Raw genomic sequence first — 17,509 nt, forward strand, 5'->3', positions numbered from 1 at the left:
ACGTGAGGGTATCAGACCCCATACCCATTATCATCCCCCCAATGAGTGAAATGCTCATCTGGTGTAGAGCTGCCATGGGTCTTAGAGGACAGAGCTACCAGGCGGTAGTAGAACCCCTTTGCTCCGAGCATAGACCCACGCTCTTAACCGCCAGGGGAGTGGTAGATGTACGTAATGGGAGGGTGCCTGTCCGTCTTCTTAACCTCGGGGAAGATGAGGTTAAACTGTCACATTATGCCACTGTTGCCAAACTACATGCTGTCAATAATAACTGCATCCATGAGGCGGAGTCCTTAACCTCACCAGATGAAGTAGAGGATAATGACCCTGCAACCCAGGTGGAGGATTGGTGTCAACTGCTCCATGTTGGGACAGACACCACTCCTGCCTATCAAAAACAGGGAGTACACCGGGTGGTTCAAGAATACTCGCAGGTGTTCAGTAAACATCCACTTGACTTCGGGAGGGTTAAGGGGGTTCAACATCATATCCCCACAGGCAACCATTCCCCAATCAAAGAACGTTATAGGCCTATACCCCCAGCTCACTACCAGAAGGCAAAAAAAATGCTGCATGACATGAGGAAGGCGGGAGTAATAAGGGATAGTTGTAGTCCCTGGGCAGCTCCCCTAGTGCTGGTTAGGAAAAAAGGACGGGAGCATGAGAATGTGTGTAGATTACCGTCAAGTAAATCGCATTACACATAAAGATGCATACCTTTTACCACGCATAGAGGAGTCCCTAGCTGCCTTGAAGTCTGCAAATTACTTTTCCACCCTTGACCTCACTAGTGGATACTGGCAAGTAACTGTGGCTACGGAGGATCGGGAGACGACGGCCTTCACCACCCCGATGGGACTCTGCGAGTTCAACAGCATGCCGTTTGGACTCTTCAATGCCCCCGGAACGTTCCAGAGATTGATGGAGTGCTGCCTGGGACACCGCAACTTCGAGACTGTGTTACTCTACCTGGATGACGTAATTGTGTACTCCAGAACGTACGAGGACCACTTGAAACACCTAGCAGAGGTATTTGAGTCACTGTCCCGGTACGGGATGAAGTTGAAGCCCTCAAAGTGCCACCTGCTCAAGAAGAAGGTACAGTACCTGGGGCACATTGTCAGTCCGGAAGGCGTAGCACCAGACACGGAGAAAGTCACAGCCATCCAGAAGTGGCCGGAGCCGAAGAACCTCAAGGAGGTGCGTCAGTTCTTGGAACTAGTAGGATACTACCGGAGGTTCGTAAAGGACTACACAAAGAAAGCAGCTCCTCTGCAAGACCTCCTGGTAGGGCAGTCCCCCAAAGGCAAAAACCCTCCATTCCACTGGGGTAAGGAGCAAGCAGAGTCGTTTCAGGAGATGAAGGAGATCCTGACAGGTGATGAGATCCTAGCCTACCCTGACTACAGCCAACCGTTCCTGCTGTATACGGATGCCAGCAACGAAGGCCTGGGCATTGTTTTAAGTCAGAAGCAGAATGGGCAAGAGAAAGTCATCGCATACGCAAGCAGGAAGCTCCGTCCGACTGAGAGGAACCCAGAGAACTATAGCAGCTTCAAGTTGGAGTTCCAGGCCTTGGTCTGGGCCATCACTGAAAGATTCAAGCACTATCTGGCTTCCAGCAAGTTCACTGCCTTTACTGATAACAACCCCTTGACCCATCTTGAAACAGCTAAGTTGGGGGCTCTGGAACAACGATGGATGGCTCGGCTGTCAAACTACCAATTTACAATTAAATACCGGGCGGGCCGCAAGAACACCAAAGCCAATGCCCTGTCTAGGATGCCTCACCAGTCAGACACAGAAGAAGAAGTGGATGACCTGGAAGAGATAGAGCTACCTGCCTTTCACCGGAGTGGGATGATCCATGAGCAACGAGCCTCCAGGAAGCAGTGTGGAAAGACGTTAAACCCCCTTCCTCACCACAGCTGGAAAGAGACCCAGGACAGCGACCGAGTTGTCAGCCGCATCAAACAGCTGATAACCCAAGAAGGTTCCTCCCTGGAGAAAGATGCGTCTCTACAAGCAAAGCAGCTGTGGAATGAGAGAAGCCGGCTGTTTATCTACCGTGAGAAGCTGTGCCGGAGGTACGTTAATCCAAGAACCCATGAGATGGTATGGCAGATAGTGGGCCCGAAGACAGACATCCAGATGGTATTAGAGGTTTACCTCAATCAAGCGGGGCACTTTGGCTGGAAAAAGCTAGAGACCCTGCTGAAATGTCGATTCTACTGGGTAGGAATGCGCAGCTCCATTGAGAGGTGGTGGCGGGACTGTGGACCCTGTGGCCAAAGAAGAAAAGACTTCAGCAGCCAGAAGCACCCCTGCAACCCATCAAGACGACTCGACCTCTGGAGATCGTGGCCCAGGACCATGTCAAGCTCTCCCCCAGCAGGTCAGGGTACTCCTATGCTCTGACTATGGTGGATCACTACTCACGTTTCCTGGTGGTCGCCCCCGTCAAAGACCTGATGGCAGAGACAGCAGCAAAAACGTTCCAAGCGTATTTCTGCAGACCCCATGGCTACCCTGAGCAGGTGCTGACTGACCAAGGCCCGGCCTTTGAGGCTGAATTGTTCAAGGAGTTCTGACATCTCTACGGGTGTAAAAAGATAAGAACTACACCATATCACCCCCAAACTAACGGTCTCTGTGAAAAGATGAACAACATCATCATCGACCTGCTAAAGACCATACTACTTGAAGAGAGAAACCAGTGGCCAGACCTACTGCCAGACCTAGTGGATCTGTAAAATCATATACCAGTCAGTTCCACCAATTGCACTCCGGCATATCTCATGCGGACAAGGCCAGGAAAGCTGCCCATGGATCTGGAGCTTGGTGTTGTTGAACCAGAAGCTGATATGACCACTGAAGACTGGGACAAGACCAGACAAGAGCAGTACAGGAGGGTACAAGCTTGTGTCAAGGACAGTCTTACTCGGGTGAGAGAAAAGCAGGAAATGCATTACAACAAAAACGCACCAGCAGAACCTTTCACACCTGGTGAAACAGTACTAAAAAGGATGAGACGCAACCACAAACTCGACGACCAGTGGGAAAAGGACCCTTACACTGTGTTACCGTCAAGATTTGACAACAAAAAGACATGCATAATCAGTCGTGATGGAGGAAAAACATCTGCTACAGTGTCCAGGGACCACTTAAAGTTGTGTCCAGACGTACTGAAACCCCAAGATGAAGTGCCTCTTACTATCCTGGAAGAACCTAAGGAAACAGTGATCCACACTGACCTAGGAGACTTCCCAGCGGATTGGCCTCAAATAGGAGGTGCAGTAATTATTCCAGTACTCCAATTCTATGAACAACCAGAAAACCCTCCACAGCAAGTTGTACCTGTAAGTGCTGCAGAAGAGCCAGCTCAAAAAGTATCCCTGGCAGGAGCGGAGCAAGAGGGCCCAGCCAATGGTAGACTTGCCAGTCAAAGAGAGAGGTTAAGGCAGTTTTACAACATGGTCACACGTAGAACTGGTAGAGTAACTGAGGATACAGACACTGACACTCCACCAACCACAGCACTACGCAGATCAGTACGCAGCACGAGAGGTAAACCCCCTGCTAGGTACAATGAGTAAAGTAGCAAAATTTCAGAGAGTGTAGATAGATACCCCTGGGGTATTGTATGTTAAATTGTGATGTATTGCATAGTTGTATAATTTCATGCATGCTTATCAATTTGTGCTTTTTCCTATTAATTCTTTATGCCTACATAATGAACTTCGTGGCTGAGGACTGTGTGCAGCCCAAAAACTTTTATTGTATATAATTGCGCTCCCTGGAGTGCCCTTTATAGGTGACCTCAGAAGAAAAACCTGTATGGAGTGGCTCTCTTGGAGGTCTAACTCGGGATATTCATGCCCTGCAGCCACCCCAGGGCCTACGTAGAGGGTTTAGGACAGGTCCCTCAAAAACCACCAAAGTACTCTACCTTGTGAGATGGACATCCTGTATGGGAACCTCACCACAGGAGACTTGGATTCTGAGGACACTCTGTATTTGTTTTGGTTGTGTAACGTTTAAGATTCGTGCCTCCCATAAAGGGAAGAATGTTCTAGTATTACTTGTGTTTTTCATTGTTACTGTTTTATAAAATGTACTTCAGCCCGGGAGTGCGGACTTTAACTAGGGGGGAATGTGAAGCCCAGCTGTGATTGGTATCACAGATCCTAGAAGGGTGTATTGAAGGATTCCTCCACAAGAGGCCCCCATAACCATTCACACATCTCCACCTTCCACCTCAGACCACCAGAGGGAGCCCGTTAGGGAGATATATAAGGGAAGGTGGAGCCAGGCAGCAGCGAGTCTGTCTAAGTTGGAGTCAGAGTCTAGTCTATTCTGGTTTAGCAGTGAGTCCAGTACAGCCTGAGAGGAGTTGCCTCAGAGGACAAAAGCCTGTTCCAGCTCCTGCAATTGCTATCCTGCAGTGGAGCTTATCCAGATCGAGACTCAGTTGTAGCTCAGAGAGGTGAGCTTTAGGTGTGCCGGCGCAATAAGATCGGTGAAGCGCGGCAAGCTGCCGTTAGTGTGAGTAGCCTATTGAGGGTCCGAGTAGGCCGAAGACAGAAGAGTAGAGAGTTAGTTCATAGGGGCAGAGGAGCTTAATTAGCTCACCCCGAAGAAGAAGTAGTTGCCGGACACCGGGTCCGAAGCTTGCCGGGATCTCCACGACCCAGTGAGATAAACCGGAATCCCTGGAGAACTACAGGTCCCAGGATCGTTAAAGTGCTGATACGTACCAGAGCCAGGAGACACATAGGCCCCGTAGATCGGGACCGTGCACTCCAAGAAAAGGCCCTACCACAAGGTCAGCCAGCGCAGGACAGAGACAAAGTTAGGCCTAGCTCCAGGCAGGTCAGAAACTTACTACGCAGAGTCAAGAAGCAGGAGGCCCAAAACCCGCTCATTGGGGAGGATCCGGACATACACCCTTCACCCTACAGTGCTCCGGGGAGTGCCTGAATTTCCATCAGTAAAAGGTACTGAAGTGACTATCGTGTCTGTCCCTGTTCTTGCTCTGACCCAGCAGGGTCTCTTCGTCCTGCTTCCCCCCGTTCATACACTGCCCTGAGGCCTAACTCCACCTGTGGGGAGCTATACCATCCAGCTGCCTTACCACCAGCCTCAGTGGACTGCGCAGCGCTGGTGATCATCACCAGAAGCCACAGGTGGCGTCACAAACTCTTTTATAAACTTAACCAAAAACACCAATCCTTTTAAAGGAGAGGCCCAGGGTACAGGCCCCTTGAGCCGACCACCGCGACATCCCTAAAGGCCAGGCTAAAGGCCCGGGTACCAAGTCATCCCCATTCCCCTGGGCTAAACATCTCTTTCCTGGCGTCACGAACAGGATTGCGTGCCCGCTGCAACGACGCCGTGTTTTGCCCGTTGCCACCGGGTACTGTGCGCCTTTATTCTGAACTGTGTACGTAAAGTTGTGGTGAAGGTTGCCGCCATTGTTGGGCCGTTGAGCAAGAAGAAGGGCGTAACCGTGGGAAAATAAGGGGCGTACCTGTAAAAGAGCGCGAAGTCCCGGACACGCCCCACGCCTTGACATCAAAGCTAGAAGCGCCAGGTCCTGAAAGGAGCATCGCTGAACGCTCTGACGTAGGACGCAAGCGACGCAAGGTCCTGAAGATAACCGTTACCTGCGGAGCTGTGGCCTACCGGAAGAAAAAACAGAAGGAAGGTAGGCCACGGTTAACTAGGGGGGCGCTAAGATGTCCGTCGAACAGCAGAATGCCGACCTACCGGTCAACATCCCTGAAGTTCAGCCCGCACCCAATAATGGGCATGCAGAAGCCGCCGCTCCACCAGCAGCGCCTGTAACACCTGTGATTCCTATGACTTTACCGTACATTCCTGGAGCAAAGTGGCTCCCCCAGTACAACGGCAAACCAGATACCCTGTCTGGATTCAAGCGGAAGATATGTGGTATTTTGGACATGTACTCTATAACCGGCAAACAAAGAGCCGCCGTTGTATTAGGACAACTGACCGGTGCTGCGGAGCGGGAAGTGGAAACATGGTCGGCCGCAGACCAGGAGTCAGTGTCCGCAATATTCAAAAAACTACAGACTGTCTTTGAGGAACTTACTGAGGCGGACCTCCGGATGAGGTTCTACAGCTGTTCCCAACAACCAGAGGACAATGTTCGGGACTAGCCTGGCGTCTTCAAGGGGCCCTGCGGGCTCTGAACCAGGTTAACCCAGCCAGCGTTGAGAATGAGAACAAAATGCTGAAGGAACAGTTTGTCCGGGGACTGAGGTCTCCAGAGGAGAGCAGGACTGTGCGTTGGTGGTCCCTGGATCATCCAGATGCCACCTTTGACAATCTCAAGGACATGGCTATAAAAGGACTGCAGCCCCTGGAAACAAATGCCATCCAACGTTACCAGGGTGGGGCTACCCCAGTACCTACTACACCCACCTTTTCCCCAGTGGCTGCTGAAGATAAGGTTCCAGCAACGTACCCTAAAGAACTGGACAGTCTGCGCTCTGAGGTGCGTCAGTTGAGCAAAACCCTGACCACCGTGCTGAGTGCCCTGCAGCTGTGGACGGAGCCCGAGGAAGGAGGGAAGATCCTGCTAGCCGACAGACCTGAGGATGTCCCCTGGATGCGGAGGAGGAGGAGGCCAACACCACCCTCGCCAAGGACCAGTGACCAGCGCTGCCCACCAAGGGACCCGACCTGCTACCGCAAGACCGGACACCTCGCCCAGAAGTGTCCTTTAAATGAGAAAACCCTGGGTCCGAGGGCCGACACCCAGGAGTAGACTCACCAGGCCCATCAGACTGGTACAACAGGTTCGTCGGAGGAAGACCTTTCCTGTCCATAGTACTGGACGGGATCCCGACGCATGCCCTGCTGGACACAGGATCTCAGGTAACCATCATGCCTGAAGTCCTGTACAAGAGGTTCTGGTCCATGGACACCCTTCACCCTACAGTGCTCCGGGGAGTGCCTGAATTTCCATCAGTAAAAGGTACTGAAGTGTCTATCGTGTCTGTCCCTGTTCTTGCTCTGACCCAGCGTGGTCTCTTCGTCCTGCTTCCCCCCGTTCATACACTGCCCTGAGGCCTAGCTCCACCTGTGGGGAGCTATACCATCCAGCTGCCTTACCACCAGCCTCTGTGGACTGCGCAGCGCTGGTGATCATCACCAGAACCACAGGTGGCGTCACGAACTCTTTTATAAACTTAACCAAAAACACCAACCCTTTTAAAGGAGAGGCCCAGGGTACGGGCCCGGGAGCCAACCACCTCGACATCCCTAAAAGCCAGGCTAAAGGCCCGGGTACCGAGTCATCCCCATTCCCCTGGGCTAGTATATATATATATATATATATATATATATATATATATATATATACATACACACAGTTGTGCTCAAAAGTTTACATACCCCAGCAGAATTCTTCCTTTCTTGGCCTTGTTTCAGAGAATATGAATGATAGCAAAAAAACTTTTTCTCCACTCATGGTTATTGGTTGAGTGAAGCCATTTATTGTCAAACTACTGTGTTTTCTCTTTTTAAATCTTAATGACAACCAAAAACATCCAAATGACCCTGATCAAAAGTTCACATACCCCAGTTCTTAATACCATGTATTGCCCCCTCTAATTTCAGTGGAGAAAAAGTATTTTTGTTATCATTCATATTCTCTGAAGCAAGGCCAAGAAAGGAAAAACTCTACTGGGGTATTTAACCTTTTGATCACAACTGTATATGTATATACACACACATTTAATAGTGGAATGCGTTGAGACAGGGGCGTACATTGGAATCATGGGGCCCCATAGCAGAAGTTCTAATTGGGCCCCCTTCCTTAAAAAAATGTAAATAATTGTCGGCGTCACAGAAGAGCATATCTCACAACTTTCCAGCCTTTACAAAGTAATTTTCCTCCTTCGGAAGTCCTAGATTCCTCTTTCCTTGCCCCCATAAAGTGTGATGCCAACAAAAGTGCCCCTAAACACAGTATGATACCAACATGGTGAATTCCTCCACATGTGCAGTATAATGACCCTACTGTACCCCACCTCAACTCCCAAGGCTAAGTATGCTGACCCCAACACAGTATGATCCCCCAAATGTGACTCCCGCACAACCCTTCATGAAGTATAATGGGCCTACATACAGTACAATGGCCCCACACCTCTCCACAGAGTATAATGCACTCGCCATGGTCCTCCACACAGTATAATGCACTCGCCGTGATCCTCCACACAGTGTAAGACACTCGCCGTGGTCCTCCACACAGTGTAAGATACTCGCCGTGGTCCTCCACACAGTGTAAGACACTCGCCGTGGTCCTCCACACAGTGTAAGACACTCGCCGTGGTCCTCCACACAGTGTAAGACACTCGCCGTGGTCCTCCACACAGTGTAAGACACTCGCCGTGGTCCTCCACACAGTGTAAGACACTCGCCGTGGTCCTCCACACAGTGTAAGACACTCGCCGTGGTCCTCCACACAGTGTAAGACACTCGCCGTGGTCCTCCACACAGTATAAGATACTCGCCGTGGTCCTCCACACAGTATAAGACACTCGCCATGGTCCTCCACACAATATAATGCACTCGCCATGGTATCATGCCGTAAACGGGGTAAAGGCTGAGAGTTGGGACCCGGACCTGTCCCTGCCACAGTAGGGGAACCCTGACTTTCCCTTATCTCAGGGGTACCTCTGAAGGCGAGGATGCCCGAGCCGCCAGCATCTCCCTATCTCGTGCACAGGCCCTGTCAGTGACCCCCTCTTCCCCTTGGAAGAAGACAGTACAAATAGAATGTTACTGAAAACAAGAAAGGGAAAACAGACAGGGTAAACTGAAATAGCAAGCTCACCAAAAATACACTCACAGCCACAAAGGAAAACACAGGGAAAGAGTAGGTAGGAAAACTAAATGGGATAGCAGAAAGGAAAACACACAGCCAAACAGCAAGCAGCAATCCCAAGGTAAACCTCCAACTACTCCAGACAGACTCCTTCTCCTCACTCCAGGTTAGGCAGAATGAACTGAACACCAACATCAACTGAAGGGGCATGTGACTATTTATAGGGTGGAGCAAGAGATCACACCCCTATAAGCTGAACAAAAAACACACACAGCTTAGCAGGGAAAACTGATATTAACCCCTGATTGCCCAAAGGAAAAAACAGCATTTAAACAGCAAAAATTACAGGACAGTCACGAATCATTTAATACTTCGTGACAGTACACCCTCTTCTACGAGTGGCCCCAGGACACTCAAGACCAGATTTATCCAGCTAATGACATGCAGAAGTGACACTACAAATGCCGGAGGTCACTTCAGCAATCACATGGTTCCCATAGTCATAATACATTAAATGAAGGTGGAAGAGACGCAGGCTCCGAAGACCCAACTAATCGCCTAAGCGATGTCCTGTAAAAAACATTATGGCATGGTATCACAAAGGGTAACTCCACCTGAAAGGTCGTATGGCTGAGTATGGCTGAAATCCTATATGGACCAATCTCCTGAGAACCTCGAGACCCTGATGAATACCTCACACACTAGACTGGGAGTAGATGGATCTCCCCTTGAAGGACCGATAAAGGAAGTTTCCTTTTATCAGAGAACTCTTACCCATAGGAAGACTTCTGGCAACTCCCACCCCCACATGGTCACACCTCCCAGGGGGACCCCGCAGTCTGACTTTAACCAGGGGTATGGAAAGAGACTCACCCCTAATCTCTGGTTGCACCTTTGCCACCCTCACCAGAGAATGGGTAGAATTCCTCAGGATGGCATAAATAGTGGTAGCCCGGCAGTTTTTACCACAAAAATTGCCCCAACTGACTACCCTACTGGACCGTCAATCAATGACCGGGTTGTGTTTTTTCAGCCAGGGTAAACCCAAGACAATGGGCGCAAGCAGACCGTCAAACACATAGCATGGCATGGACTCACTATGGCCAGAACCCATGCTAAGTTCACACCATGAACTACATGAGTCAGACTCTTCTGGCTGAGAGGAGCTGAGTCAATGGCAAAGACTGGAATTAGACTCACCAGAGCCTTAGATGTTAGACCCATAGTCTGAGCAAAGTGAGATTCCACCAAATTGACTTCAGCTCCACTGTCCACAAAAACCCGGATGGTCTCCGTCTTCCCTCCAACAACAATTTCCCCTGGAATGGAAAACGCCGACCGGTTAATGGAGGAAATGTATACACTCTGATCGTCTCCCTCCAAACGACCAGGGGAGTGTGACTTTTGTGATGTAGTAGCAGCCTTGGCACGAACAGGGCAGACATTAATATAATGGTCCGAGTGACCACAGAAAAAACATGCCCCCTTTCCCCAGGGAACCGCAGGCATCCCAGTACAAACAGAGGTACCCCCAACTGCATGGGCTCCTCAGGCGAAACCTGTGGGTCCTCCACCCTAGAGCCAGCAACAGAGGGCAATGTAGGTCTTAGTCTCTCCCTGAGACATCTATCCACCCTGACAGCTAGATCCATGGCGGCCTCCAATGAACCTGGAGTAGCATACTAAACCAGGGAATCCTGCAGCCTACCTGACAGACCATGAATAAACTGACTCCTCAGAGCAGGGTTATTCCACTGAGTGTCAGTGGCCCATCTCTGGAACTCTGAGCAATACTCCTCAGCCGGCCGCACACCTTTCCTGATCTTTCGGAGTTTGGACTCAGCCAGGGAGACGCCATCAGGGTCACCGTAAACCAAGGCCAAAGCAGCAAAAAAACTCATCCACCGACCGTAGGGATGGAGAATCGGTCGGCAGAGAGAAAGCTCACGACTGGGGATCCCCCCCAAGGAGGGAGACCACAATTCCCACCCATTGTTCCTTACTCCCAGAGGAACAAGGGTGAAGCCTGAAATACAATCTACAGGCATCCTTGAACACCAAAAATGTATCCCTCCCGCCACGGAATTTATCGGGGAGAGAGATCTTGGGTTTAGGTTGAGCCTGGGCATGAGCCATGACCCAATACCCGGAAATAAGCTGAAGCTGTTGCACCACCTGAAATCTTAACTCAGCAACCTCATCCTTGAGGAGCTGGAGCAGCTGAGCAAACGCTTGAGCCTGAGCCATAGGGACTCAGAAAATACAGTGGCAGTTGGTGATACTGTCACGCCGTAAATGTCGAAAATGGGAAAAGGCTGAGAGTTGGGACCTGGACCTGTCCTTGCCACACTAGGGGAGCCCTGACTTTCCCTTATCTCAGGGGTACCTCTGAAGGTGAGGAGGCCTGAGCTGCCTATCTCCTGCACAGGCCCTGTTAGTGACCCCCTCTCCCCCCGGGAAGAAGACAGTACAAATAGAATGTTACTGTAACAAGAAAGGAAAAACAGACAGGTTAAACTGAAATAGCAAGCTCACCAAAAATACACAAACAGAAACAAAGGAAAACACAGGGAAAGAGTAGGTAGGAAAACTAAATGGGATAGCGGAAAGGAAAACACACAGCCAAACAGGAAGCAGCAATCCCAAGGTAAACCTCCAACTACTCCAGACAACAGACTCCATCTCCTCACGCCAGGTTAGGCAGAATGAACTGAACACCAACATCAACTGAAGGGGCATGTGACTATTTAAAGGGTGGAGCAAGAGATCACACCCCTATCAGCTGAACAATCAACACACCAAGCTTATATATATATATATATACCTACAGTACAGACCAAAAGTTTGGACACACCTTCTCATTTAAAGATTTTTCTGTATTTTCATGACTATGAAAATTGTACATTCACACTGAAGGCATCAAAACTATGAATTAACATATGTGGAATTATATACTTAACAAAAAAGTGTGAAACAACTGAAAATATGTCTTATATTCTAGGTTCTTCAAAGTAGCCCATTTTGCTTTGATGACTGGTTTGCACACTCTTGGCATTCTCTTTATGAGCTTCAAGAGGTAGTCACCGGAAATGGTTTTCACTTCACAGGTGTGTCCTGTCAGGTTTAATAAGTGGGATTTCTTGCCTTATAAATGGGGTTGGGACCATCAGTTGTGTTGTGCAGAAGTCTGGTGGATACACAGCTGATAGTCCTACTGAATAGACTGTTAGAATTTGTATTATGGCAAGAAAAAAGCAGCTAAGTAAAGAAAAACGAGTGGCCATCATTACTTTAAGAAATGAAGGTCAGTCAGTCTGAAAAATTGGGAAAACTTTGAATGTGTCCCCAAGTGCTGTTGTAAAAACCATCAAGGGCTACAAAGAAACTGCCTCACATGAGGACCGCCCCAGGAAAGGAAGACCAAGAGCCACCTCTGCTTCTGAGGATAAGTTTATCCGAGTCACCAGCCTCAGAAATCGCAGGTTAACAGCAGCTCAGATTTAAGACCAGGTCAATGCCACACAGAGTTCTAGCAGCAGACACATCTCTACAACAACTGTTAAGAGGAGACTTTGTGCAGCAGGCCTTCATGGTAAAATAGCTGCTAGGAAACCACTGCTAAGTACAGGCAACAAGCAGAAGAGACTTGTTTGGGCTAAAGAACACAAGGAATTGACATTAGACCAGTGGAAATCTGTGCTTTGGTCTGATGAGTCCAAATTTGAGATCTTTGGTTCCAACCACCGTGTTTTTGTGCGACGCAGAAAAGGTGAACGGATGGACTCTACATGCCTGGTTCCCACTGTGAAGCATGGAGGAGGAGGTGTGATGGTGTTGGGGTGCTTTGCTGGTGACACTGTTGGTGATTTATTCAAAATTGAAGGCATACTGAACCAGCATGGCTACCACAGCATCTTGCAGCGGTATGCTATTCCATCTGGTTTGCGTTTAGTTGAGCCATCATTTATTTTTCAACAGGACAATGACCCCAAACACACCTCCAGGCTGTGTAAGGGCTATTTGACCAAGAAGGAGAGTGATGGGGTGCTACGCCAGATGACCTGGCCTCCGCAGTCACCAGACCTGAACCCAATCGAGATGGTTTGGGGTGAGCTGGACCGCAGGGTGAAGGCAAAAGGGCCAACAAGTGCTAAGCATCTCTTGGAACTCCTTCAAGATTGTTGGAAGACCATTTCCGGTGACTACCTCTTGAATCAAGAGAATGCCAAGAGTGTGCAAAGCAGTCATCAAAGCAAAAGGTGGCTACTTTGAAGAACCTAGAATATAAGACATATTTTCAGTTGTTTCACACTTTTTTGTTAAGTATATAATTCCACATGTGTTAATTCATAGTTTTGATGCCTTCAGTGTGAATGTACAATTTTCATAGTCATGAAAATACAGAAAAATCTTTAAATGAGAATGTGTGTCCAAACTTTTGGTCTGTACTGTATATTACCTCTATAAGGCCATGTTCAGTATTTGATCAGTATTTTACCACAGTATCTGTAAGACAAAACCAGGAGTGGGTGAAAAATACAGAAGTGGTGACGTGTTTCTATTATACTGTACTTTTCCTCTGATTGTTCCACTCCTGATTTTGGCTTACGAATACTAAGTTTAAAAACTGACCAAATATCGAGTGTGTGAACGTGGTCTTACACTGTTTTCCCTTGCATGTCTTACACTTTTTGGTTAAGGTTCTGTACTATGGAGCGCCCGTTGTTTTTTTTTGTTTCTCCTTTAGTAAATATTATGGTTCTGTAAAACTCGCCTGTTCTTCGGCCCTGAAATATGGCCTTATGAGTTTCCTGTGTGGAATTTCTCCATAGACTTGCATTAGGTAAATTCCGCAGGTAAAAAAAAGCACATGTGTTTTTAGTGCGTTTGCACAAAAGAAATGCATCAAAAATGCATGTAAGTCAATAAAGTTTTGTCAAAGCCAAATACTAGGAAGTATCAAAAACAAAGAAACTTTATTTAAAGCATGATACATTAACAAGAGACGAAAATCGAAGCATCAAAAATGCGATATAAATGGATGTAAAAAATTGCAAGAAACCTAATTTAAATAATAGGTGCAGATATTTTGCAACATCAAAAACGCACCTAAAGCCCATCTTGGGAACTTAGCCTAACAGGATGCTCTGTGAAGAGATTTTTTTATCCCCAGTCTTCTGAAAACTACTAACTTAACCTCTTCACCGCAGGCCATTTTCTGTTTTTTTCATTTTTGTTTTTTGCTCCCCTTATTTCAAGAGCCTTAGCTTTTTTATAATTCTGTCAATATAGCCGTATGAGGGCTTGTTTTTTTTCAGCACGAGTTGCACTCTTGTTAAATCCAGCTGTCAGAGATTAACAGTGGGATTTAATTGGTTAACAGCCGCGGGTAGAGCTCCGATCCACCCGTGGCTGTTAAAGGTATATGACAGCTGATTAAATCAGCCATCAAGTGTGGGGAAAGATGTGGGCATAGCGCCGGAGCTCGCATCAAAGTCAGGGACACGACATATGACGTAAATATACGTCATATATCATCAAGGGGTTAAACCTCATTCCTTCTCCTGCTAAAATCCCCGTTAAGCCGTCTACTGAGATATAACTGTGTTTTGCTGCGTGGTTCACACATATCCCGTAAAACGTATCATCTAATGTTCTTAACTGGTCTAAACATCGCCTCAGTTGGGCTAAAGAAGATGTTTTTGCCTCTTTTGAGTAAATTTATTTATAAACATTTCAAGGGAAAAAAAAATTTTAGACTGGAGCCGCAAATGCAGTCTTTGTTTTTGGGAGATTTCTAAAGTGAGGACACGTTCAGTATTTGGTGAGTTTTTTACCTCAGTATTTGTAAGGCAAAATCACGAGCGCACGGATGACATCTGAGTGTGGTCTGATTTTTTCACGGACCCATAAACTTGCATTGCTGATTTTCATCAGACGCTCGGTTCAATATCGGACATGTCTCTGATTTTGCATGGACCACTCGATCAAAGGCGAAAAACATGGATAGCACTCATATGTGAAAGCCGACGAGTGAATGAGCCTTTAGGGTGTTTTCACGAACAGTGTTTTTGTTTTTTTGAGGGTTTTTTTGGAGGAAGGGGGAATGTCAGAGTACTGTTTGGTACAGTTTTTTTGAGTCACAGCCAGTAGTGGATCCATCGCTTGAAGAATTATAATTCCTTCCTTCATATTTCCCACTACTTTTGAATTTACTTTTGGCATTAGCATGGGTGATTCCAGAGTAACTATAATTTTTACAAAAATTGCTATGCAGATGTGACACCCCAGGGGTCTGGTTGCCACAGTGATAGAGATATTACGTCTGAGAGCAGGTGGGAGGTCTCTTGGTCAGGGATCCTATGCATGCCACACCTCCTGCCCAGTCCTGGGAGGGGAAGAACTTCCCCTATATAAACCTAGGGCTGAGGCAGGGTTAGTGAGTAGAGAAGAAGTAGAGACAGAGAAGAGCAGCAGATATAGGAAAAGAACATCAGGAGCTCTGTGGGAGCAGTGCTATAAGGAGTCAGGGGCTGGCAGCTGCAGAGCTCGCCCTGACTGAGAAGCTATCACCGGACCCGGAGTCCGAGGCTGTGGGGACTAATCTTTACCCAGCAGCAGAAACCGCCCGGCAGGGGATTTCAGGTCCTCTGGCCCAGAAACTCGAAGGCACGGTCACACGCGTGGGACCAGCACCGCCGTCGTGGAGCGGAAGCTACTAGAAGGCCCCGAGTCACCGGCCATACGGGTGAGCACCACACGGTACACTCAGGGACGTGGGCTACTTATACCCGCCTCTAGCAAGGTAGCCGAAAGAGTATCGTTAGTTTGGGAGGCCTACAACTCCGCCTGGCCAGGGGAGATCCCATCTGCTCAAGGACTGACCAGGCCCCAATCGCTAGCCAGTACTCCGGGAGGGTCTATCTTTGTCACCAGTAAAGACCCTGAACTACACCGTACCGTCTCCGAGTGGTTCCTGCTACCCCCATCATCCACGTCGGCTTCCCTGAGGCCATACCCCTCCCGTTGGGGGTTATAATATCACGCTGCACAATCCTACCACCGGCCTCAGCGGTCTGCCCTGCAGCAGCAGCTCCTTAGCTGTACTCAACGGGTGGCGTAGTCGTCCAACATCTACCGCTAATACAGCGCCACTTAGTCTGACTCCCTGGGCACGGACCGGATCACCGCCACGAGACTACAACCCTCAAGAGATCCGGCTCCGGGTAAGCTCCCGCGTGCGCAACGCAGCGCGACACAGGCCCAGGGGCGCGTCAACTTTTGGCGTAGTCGGCAGGATTTCGTGCCCGCAACCACCGGGTACTGCGTGCCTGAAAAAGACTGTTCAAACTTACCTGTGGTGAAGATTCCCGCCATCCGGCGCCATCTTCCGCTTCCTTCCCGCCATTGGTGGAGTTTTCCCGCCATCCGGCGCCATCTTCGGCCTTCTTCCCGCCATACGTGGAGTTTTCCCGCCATTGGACGCCGCGCGGGAAGAAGAGGGGTGTGGACTCCGAAAGCGCGCGCGAACTGAAGCCCCGCCTCACGTCCGGACGTTGCGTAAGGTCCTGGAAGGAGCCCAGCAGACGCCGACGTCACAGGAGCGCGACGGAAGGTCCTCAACCCTGACGATCCACTGCGGAGCCGCGGCCTACGGAAGAGGATCATCGCAAGGTAGGCCACGGTCCACTAGGGGGGAGAAGGATGTCGGATACGGAGGAAAGCTTCACCGCTTCAACCCCCGCCAGCGCCACCGCTGTTGCGGTCATGCCTTTCACCATGCCCTATATCCCGGGGGCAGCCTGGCTACCCCAGTACTCAGGGGAGTCACATACCCTGCATGACTTTAGAGAAAAGCTGGATAGCCTCTTCCAGGTGTACCCCCTCACAGAGGAGCAAAAAGTGAGCATCCTGGTGGCCCAATTAACCGGGGCAGCCCAAAGGGAGGTAAAGTCCTGGCCACCTGGGGGGAGGACTGTCGCAGGGATACTAACCCGGCTGAGGGACACCTTTGATACCCGCACCTCAGCCGAGATCAAGCTTAGATTCTACGGGTGCAAACAGCGGGCACATGAGAGTATAAGGGACTATGCCCTGAACCTACAAGAGGCCCTGAGAGCCATTAAGCAGACCGACCCTGACGGCGTGGGAGACGAGGACAGGCTGTTGACTGAACAATTTATAGAGGGTTTATATTGCAATGCCCACCAAACCCAGTTGCGGGCAATGGCCTTACAGGACCCTCATCTGGGATTTGCACAGTTCAAGGACAGAGCCATCCGGGTGCTCCGAGAACCGGCACCAGGTGGCGTTGTGACCCACAGACGCCCCACTACCACTTACCACCAGGAGGCGGCACCCTTGTCGGCAGGGCCTGTGGGAGCTGATGCGCAGGCTTTGAACAATGACCCGGCTCCAGACCTGCACCATCAGGTCCAAGAGCTAGCTAAAAGCGTTGCCGCGCTAACCCGAACTGTGCAGTCTTTACAGGTTTCCACTCCAGGGAAGATCCAGCTGGCATCCGGACCCGAGGACACTTCACCAGAAGCAGACTGGGACACAGAGAGGCAGCAGCAGTACCGGAAAGTACAGGAGAGCGTGGAGCGAAGTCTCTGTCAAGCTAGGGAAAGACAAGAGAAAACTTACAACCAG

The sequence above is a fragment of the Phyllobates terribilis genome, unplaced genomic scaffold (assembly GCF_046119375.1).
Source record: "Phyllobates terribilis strain yellow unplaced genomic scaffold, ASM4611937v1 Scaffold_5__5_contigs__length_657084704, whole genome shotgun sequence".
Classification (NCBI taxonomy): Eukaryota; Metazoa; Chordata; class Amphibia; order Anura; family Dendrobatidae; genus Phyllobates; species Phyllobates terribilis.